This window comes from Symphalangus syndactylus, chromosome 11 (assembly GCF_028878055.3).
Source record: "Symphalangus syndactylus isolate Jambi chromosome 11, NHGRI_mSymSyn1-v2.1_pri, whole genome shotgun sequence".
Lineage (NCBI taxonomy): Eukaryota > Metazoa > Chordata > Mammalia > Primates > Hylobatidae > Symphalangus > Symphalangus syndactylus.
Window position 1 is genome coordinate 14,900,629 of NC_072433.2, and position 7,340 is coordinate 14,907,968.

Consider the following 7,340-nt stretch of genomic DNA (forward strand, 5'->3'; position numbering starts at 1 on the left):
TTGTATATCTGCCACAAAAGATTTATGATGGGGTCATAAAGACCAGGAACTAAACTTACTAGCTTTGTCTGGGAGGACTAGGAAACCAAATATTCAGTGAATGAATGATGAATGAGTGGAGAGATAGAAGAATAAACGAATTAAAGAAAGAATGAATGACTAAAACGCTGGTAACTTATTAGGTAACTCAGAGGCATAATCAAGTTCTTAGTCATTTATACTTAAGTTCCTTTTATATATGCATAATGAAGTATAAATAATTTTGTTTAAAAAATCGGAGTATTTTTGAAGTACTTAAATATAGTAAATGTTTCAGTAAGATAACAGCATTGATTTGCCTTTATGTCTTTCTCTGAGCCTCTCCTCTTCAATTTGTCACTTTTCTCTTTCCTTCTCTTCCTTTATTCCTTCCTTCCTGTCTTTTTTAAAGGAAGTTTCACTTACCTTGCAGCCTAAGCCTGAAACATTTGTGCACAATTGTGATGTCTAAAGACAAGCTAAGGTTCCTACTGAAGTTGAAAAATGTTTTCTGCTACATTCAGTTTCTAAAACATATTCTAACATTCTTTTGTCTGTAATAGCTTACCCTTGACCCTTCATATTCCTAGGCATATTTTCATATCAAATCATTGTCACCAAACCCAAGATTTTATATATCTTAGGATGGGTATTTTCCACTCTCAACATATATTGACTCATATGATGTGATTTGCCAAAAGTATTATCAAAAGAAAATCATTTTTTCTCCTTTTCAATCATTAGCTTTAATAAAATGACATCATATTAAACACGTGTCTTTAATAAAACAACGACAGTAAGGATATTTCAGGATTCAAACAGGACAAGGTAATATGGCAAATCTTATACATTTCACTGATATTTAATTTCAAAATAGTCTCCCTCCAATGAGAAATTAAAATTAGGCAGCAATAGAATGGCATCCCATGGAATGGAATCTATGATAAAAGTTTTCTAAAGTGTGTTCTCTCTGCTCCCCACAACAAATTATCTTTCTTTACATTTGTTCAGAACTTGTGCTGATATTTAGGTGCCCTTTGACATTTTTATCTTGCTTGGAGTGTAATTTTCTCTAAGACAGCTGAAGGGGCTTTGGTGTGAAACTTGAGATCGAAATACGGGTCAGTTACTTGCTGACAAGTGTGTGACCCACGATTGCCTACAATTCACTCTGCATTTTACAGATGAGAAAACTGAGGTCAATAGCATTCAATAACATATCAAACTAGTTGATGGAAAAGCCAAAATTCAAATACAAATCAGTCTGATTCCAAAATATATGTTATCTTATTACACAGGGCCAATTTCAATTGTTACTGTTTTGAATACTGTTTAAAACATTATTCATGACGCTTGTTAAAATGTAAAGTAGATTTTATTCAGGACTATTGCAATAAGTCTGGGGACTACTGCTATGGAGTTTTGCAGTAAGGGACAGAGATTGGGCTCAACTCAAAACACAACAAGAAAAAGTGAGACTTCATAGCCAAAATGAAGAGTAGAAGTCATTGGATGAAAAATTATTAAGAGGAAACATTAGGGATAAGCGGGGGGATTGTGGCTAAACCAGTTTAGCAGAATTTTTGTTAAAACTGGGCAATGCAAAGATGGACAAAGCAGCCCAAAAGTTCAGGTCTAGGTGGGAAGAGTATTAAGAGCAGCCTGACTAAATTATGGTCAAGGAGAGACTCTTTGTCAGGATCCAGTAACACTTCAATTTCTTTATATTATTATCATAATGTTTTTACATTCAAAGCTATTTGCATCTAGAAGCATAATTAATAATGTTTAATGGACTCATAATGCAACTGATCAATCTCATACATTTCAACAACATGCAAAGGTGTTTGCACATTGTAATATACTTTTTGTTAATTTCTCACTGACAATTTTTTTTAGAATACAAGAAGTGATACTGGAGAATACTTAAAACGTATAGACTCTGGAATATAATGTTTTAACATCTTAAAACCTTTCTGGCTATAGAGACTGCCCCTTCCAGAGCTGGTCAATTTTTTTTTTTTTTTTTTGAGACGGAGTCTTGCTCTGTTGCCCAGGCTGGAGTGCAGTGGCACGATCTCGGCTCACTACAACCTCTTCTTCCCAGGCTCACGCCATTCTCCTGTCTCAGCCTCCCAAGTAGCTGGGACTACAGGCGCCCACCACCACGCCCGGCTAATTTTTTGTATTTTTAGTAGAGATGGGGTCTCATCGTGTTAGCCAGGATGGTCTCAATCTCCTGACCTCACGATCCGCCCACCTTGGCCTCCCAAAGTGCTGGGATTACAGGCGTGAGCCACCGCACCCGGCCTAGTCAATTCTTAGAGACAACAAAGAGCTCAGGAAACATCATCTTTGATGTAAAAAATAACCAGTCCAGGGTCACATCTTGTCTATCTGACTGGCACACTCCAGGAGACAATATTCCTCTGCCTCAATCATCCCAGGGTCAGATGCTAGGCTACTAGAGCCTACCCATATAAATTAGGGCCCATGGATGAGTAACCATTACATAAAAGAACACAGAATAGACTTCCATGGATTTGAATCCTGGTTCTAGTACATACCCGCTTTGAATTTTGGCAAGTTCCTGTCTAAGCTTCATTTCTCTCTGACAGAAAATTAAACAATACTAATAGGCCTATACCAAGGAGTTGTTGTGAGGTTTGCTTGAGAATATGTCAACACGTAGCTCAATGCCTACCGAGGAGTAAATGCTCAGTAAATATTACCTATGTCATTGTTGACTACATTGGAAGATATTTCAGAAGTTATTCATATTTCCTTGTCTTCCTTTCCCCCAATTTAAAGGGAAGCAAAGTCTGGCCACAAAAACGTTGGTCTGACTCTCTCATTTGTCTTATCTCTAGTCTAAAATAGCTTCCATTTCACCATTCTGCCACTCAAGAAAAATTGGAGATTTAAATGACCAGTTGAATAAAAGGTTGTTATTTAATAAGCTGATGGCCTTCAAATGCCAATATCAAAAAAAAGAGAAGAAAAACAGAAAAAAAACTAGCTTAAAAGTAATTGTTGACATCCTAATACATTTAAAAGTGATGATACATATTTATTTCCAAACTCAAGAAAAAGACATTAACATATCACAAACTTCCTAAGCCTAGTTTAAAGAAATATATTCTTATAATTAAGATCATTTAATACCCAGTATTGATGAATTTGATTTTCGATGTGCATGGACTATATAAAAACAACCAACAAAAGTTTGAGGGTTTTAATGATGTTTTTTCTCCAGCCCAAACTTCTGCGATCTAAACACCCTTGGTTGTGTGGTAATCCTGTATAAGTTGGTGCATATTCTGGAAAGAATCAGCTTTACACTTTAAAAAGGAACTGACACAAACTTTCATATTGTTAATTCTCAAGACCATGCTTCAGGCTCAACCAGTCTCTGCACTCCTCTCGCTTTCTGAAAGAGGAGCCAGAGCCCCAGTTTGCTTCCCTTGCTTTCCTGTTGCTCATGGTGACATTTACTCTTTCTCCCTTTTAACTTTTCTCAGACAGCGGCTGTAGAACAGTGTGGGGTTTGCCACACTCATTCTTCTTTTACTGCTCCTAAGAAAAGAAGACACAACTCTTTTATTTTACCTTACAACAAATCATAAGCAAGAAAATAATCTGGGAGAAACACAGGCTTAAAATGACATCTTACCACTTCTATTCAACATTGTATTAGAGGTTCTAGCCGGGGCAATTAGGCAAGAAAAGGAAATAAAAATCATCCTGATTGCAAAGGAAGAAGTTAAACTACCTCTATTTGCAAATGACATGACCTTGTGTATATATAATCCTAAAAAATCCACCAAAAAAAAAAAAAAGTATTGGAACGAATAAAGGAGTTTAGAAAATTTGCAGGATACAAGATAATAAGCAAAAAGCAACTGTATCTCTATACATCTTCAATGAACAAAAAAATCCCATAAAATTAACAAAATGATTCTATTTACAACAGCATCAAAAACAAGTGAAAAACTTAGAAATATATTTAACAAAAGTAGTATGGACCGGATGTGGTGGTTTATGACTGTAATCCCAGCAATTTGGGAGGCCAAGGCAGGAGGATTGCTTGAGATCAGGAGTTCAAGACCAGACCAGACAACATGGCAAAACCCTGTCTCTACAAAAAATACAAAAAATTCACCAGCTGCAGTAGGACATGCCTGGAGTCCCAGCTACCTGGAAGCAGGGGTGGGGAGGTGGGGGATGAGGAAGAGTGAAGGATACAGCGCACAGTGCTGAGGTGGGAGGATCGTCTGAGCCTGGAAGGTCAAGGCTGCAGTGAGCCATGTTTGTGCCACTGCACTCTGGCCTGGGCAACAGAGTAACATCTTGTCTCAAAAAAAAAAAAAAAAAAAAAAAAAGTAGTGTAAAACATTCTCTGAAAACTACAAAACATTGGTGAAATAAATGAAAGAAGATCTAAATGAAAGATAAAATGTAGCCCTGTGTGTTGGCAGGCGCCTGTAGTCCCAGCTACTTGGGAGGCTAGGGCAAGACAATCACTTAAATGGGGAGGCAGAGGCTGCAGTGAGCCGAGATTGTGCTACTGCACTCCAGCCTGGGTGACAGAGCAAGATTCTATCTCAAAAAAAAAGATAAAATGAAAGATATTCTGTGTTCATGGATTGGAAGACTTACTATTGTTAAGATGGCAACGCTCCCCAAGTTGATCTACATATTTAATACAATTCTCTTAAAAATTCTAACTGGATTTTTTTGCAGAAATTGGCAGGCTAATCCTGAAATCATATGGAAATGCAAAAGACCCAGAATAACCAAAACAATCTTGAACAAAATTGGAAGACTCACACTTCCAATTTCAAAACTTACTACCAAGTTCTACAGCAATTAAAGCAGTGTGGTACTGGCATAGGGACAGACATATATATTGATGGAATAGAATTGAGAGTCTAGAAATAAAGTCTCACATGTATGGTCAAATGATTTTAGATCTGAGTATCAAGACAATTCGATAGAGAAAGAATAATATTTTCATCAAATTGTGCTCAGACAACTGGATATCTACATGTAAAATAATAAAATTGAACCTGTACCTCACACTAGATACAAAAATTAACTCAAAATGGATCAAAGACTTGAATCTAAGAGCTAAAGCTATAATTCTTTTATAGGAAAACAGAGGCATACACCATGGTGACATTGGGTTAAATAATGTTTCTTAGATACAATACCAAAACAACAAATGACAAAAACATAGATAAATTGGATATCATCAAAATAAACACCTTTTTATGCAAAGAACACCATTAAGAAAGTGAAAAGAAAATCAAAAAATGGGAGAAAATATTTTCAAATCATGTATCTGATAAGGAACTTGTGTCTCCAATATATAAATAACTCATCACTCAATAATAAAAATGACAAATGGCCCAATTAAAAAATGTCAACGTGGCTGAATAGTTATTTCTCCAAAGAAGATATACACATGGCCAATAAACACATAAATGCATGCCTAACACCATTATCCATTAGGGAAATGCAGATCAAAACCACAATGTGATACCACTTCACACTCACTAGGATAGCTCTACATAATACAAAACACAGCACTGGCCAAGCATCCAAAAACTGGAACTCTCATAAACTGCCGGTGGAACTGCTTTGAAAAAGTCTGGCAGTTTCTCAAAAGGTTAAAGGCAGACTGATTGATCAGCAATTCCACCCCTAGGTTTATACCCAAGAAAAATGAAAATGCGTGACCACATAAAAACTTATACATGAGTGTTGGTAGCAGCAATATTCATAACAGCCAAAAAGTGAAAACAATCCAAATACCCAAATATCTATCACTTGATAAAAGGCTATATAAAATGTGGTATGTCCATATAATGAAATATTATTTCGTGATTAAAATGAATGTAGTACCAATACATGCTACACCATGGATGAACCTTGAAAACATTATACCAAGTGAAAGAAACCAGTCACAAAACACCACATGTTGTATGATTCCATTGATATAAAATAACCACAATAGGCAAGTCTGTAGAGATAGAAAGTAGATTAGTGGTTGCCTAGGGTCGGTAGGAAGGCAGGAAAGTGTTGCAGGGTGACAGGTGTGGGGGCAGGACAGTAACAGGGTGGAGGAATGGAAATGACTACTAATGGGCTTACAGTTTCTTTTTGGTGTGATGAAAATATTCTAAAATTTATTTTGCTGATGGTTGCACAACTCTGTGAATATACTAAAAGCTATTCAATTGTACACTTTAAATAGGTGACTTGTCTGGTATGTGAAGTATATCTCAATAAAGATGTTATTTTAAGAATTAACAAGAATGGGCATGATGGCTCATACCTATAATCCCAGCAGTTTGGGAGGCTGAGGTGGGAGGATCACTTGATCCCAGGAGTTTGAGACCAGCCTGGGCAACATAGCAAGATTTTGTCTCCACATAAAAGAAAAATTTAGCCAGTTGTAGTGGCGCATACCTGCAGTCCCAGCTACTCGGGAGGATTATATGGAAGGATCGCATGAACCCAGGAGGTCGAGGCTTCAGTGAGCCATGATTGTGCCACTGCACTTCAGCCTGGGTGACAGAGTGAGACCCTGTCTCAAAAAACAAAAAACAAAAAACAAAAAAAAAAAAGGAAAAAAAAGAATTAACACTAATTGTTAACTTTTGTTGATTCTAAGGTCCTCTTGGATCCTGGATTTTTTTTAAACTGAGAAAAAATATGTTGTTATGAAACACACCACACACAATTATAAAAAGATTTCAGAAAGGAGCTTTCATTTAGTGAGCCACAAAATGGAGCAAAAATGCAAGTTTAAAAGCAAAGGGGAGTTTAATAACTATGCATTAATTTGGAGCTATGTGCATCTGTGTGGCTTCAGAAAATGAAACACTGGGTGAGGCCAGAAAGAAGCAAAAATGCACTGTGAAGAGAAAGAGAGCTATGTTGAGTTGATTTGAATTTTGGTGAAATAAACAAGATATATAAACACAATTTTGTGTAATTTTTGCCTTAGTTTACTTCCCCTCTGTACTTAGGAAATATTCAGTAAGAACTCCTTCTGTCTTCCTTGCTATGCGTGGGCTCTGTGTTGAGGGTCTGCCTGTGTGCAGAGTGGGAGCTGGGCCAAAGGGAAGCCAATTATATCTGTAACACTGGTGTTGCTTTCATTTTTGAGAGGAGTAATTAAAAGTCCTTTTGTTTTGTCCTTTCTTCCTTTCTTGAGGTTAAGGATTACATTTTTTTTTTTAATTCTTTCTGATCCTCTACAGTTCAGCATTAGACTTTGTTGGGATTCAAAAAACGATAATCCAAAGTATAGC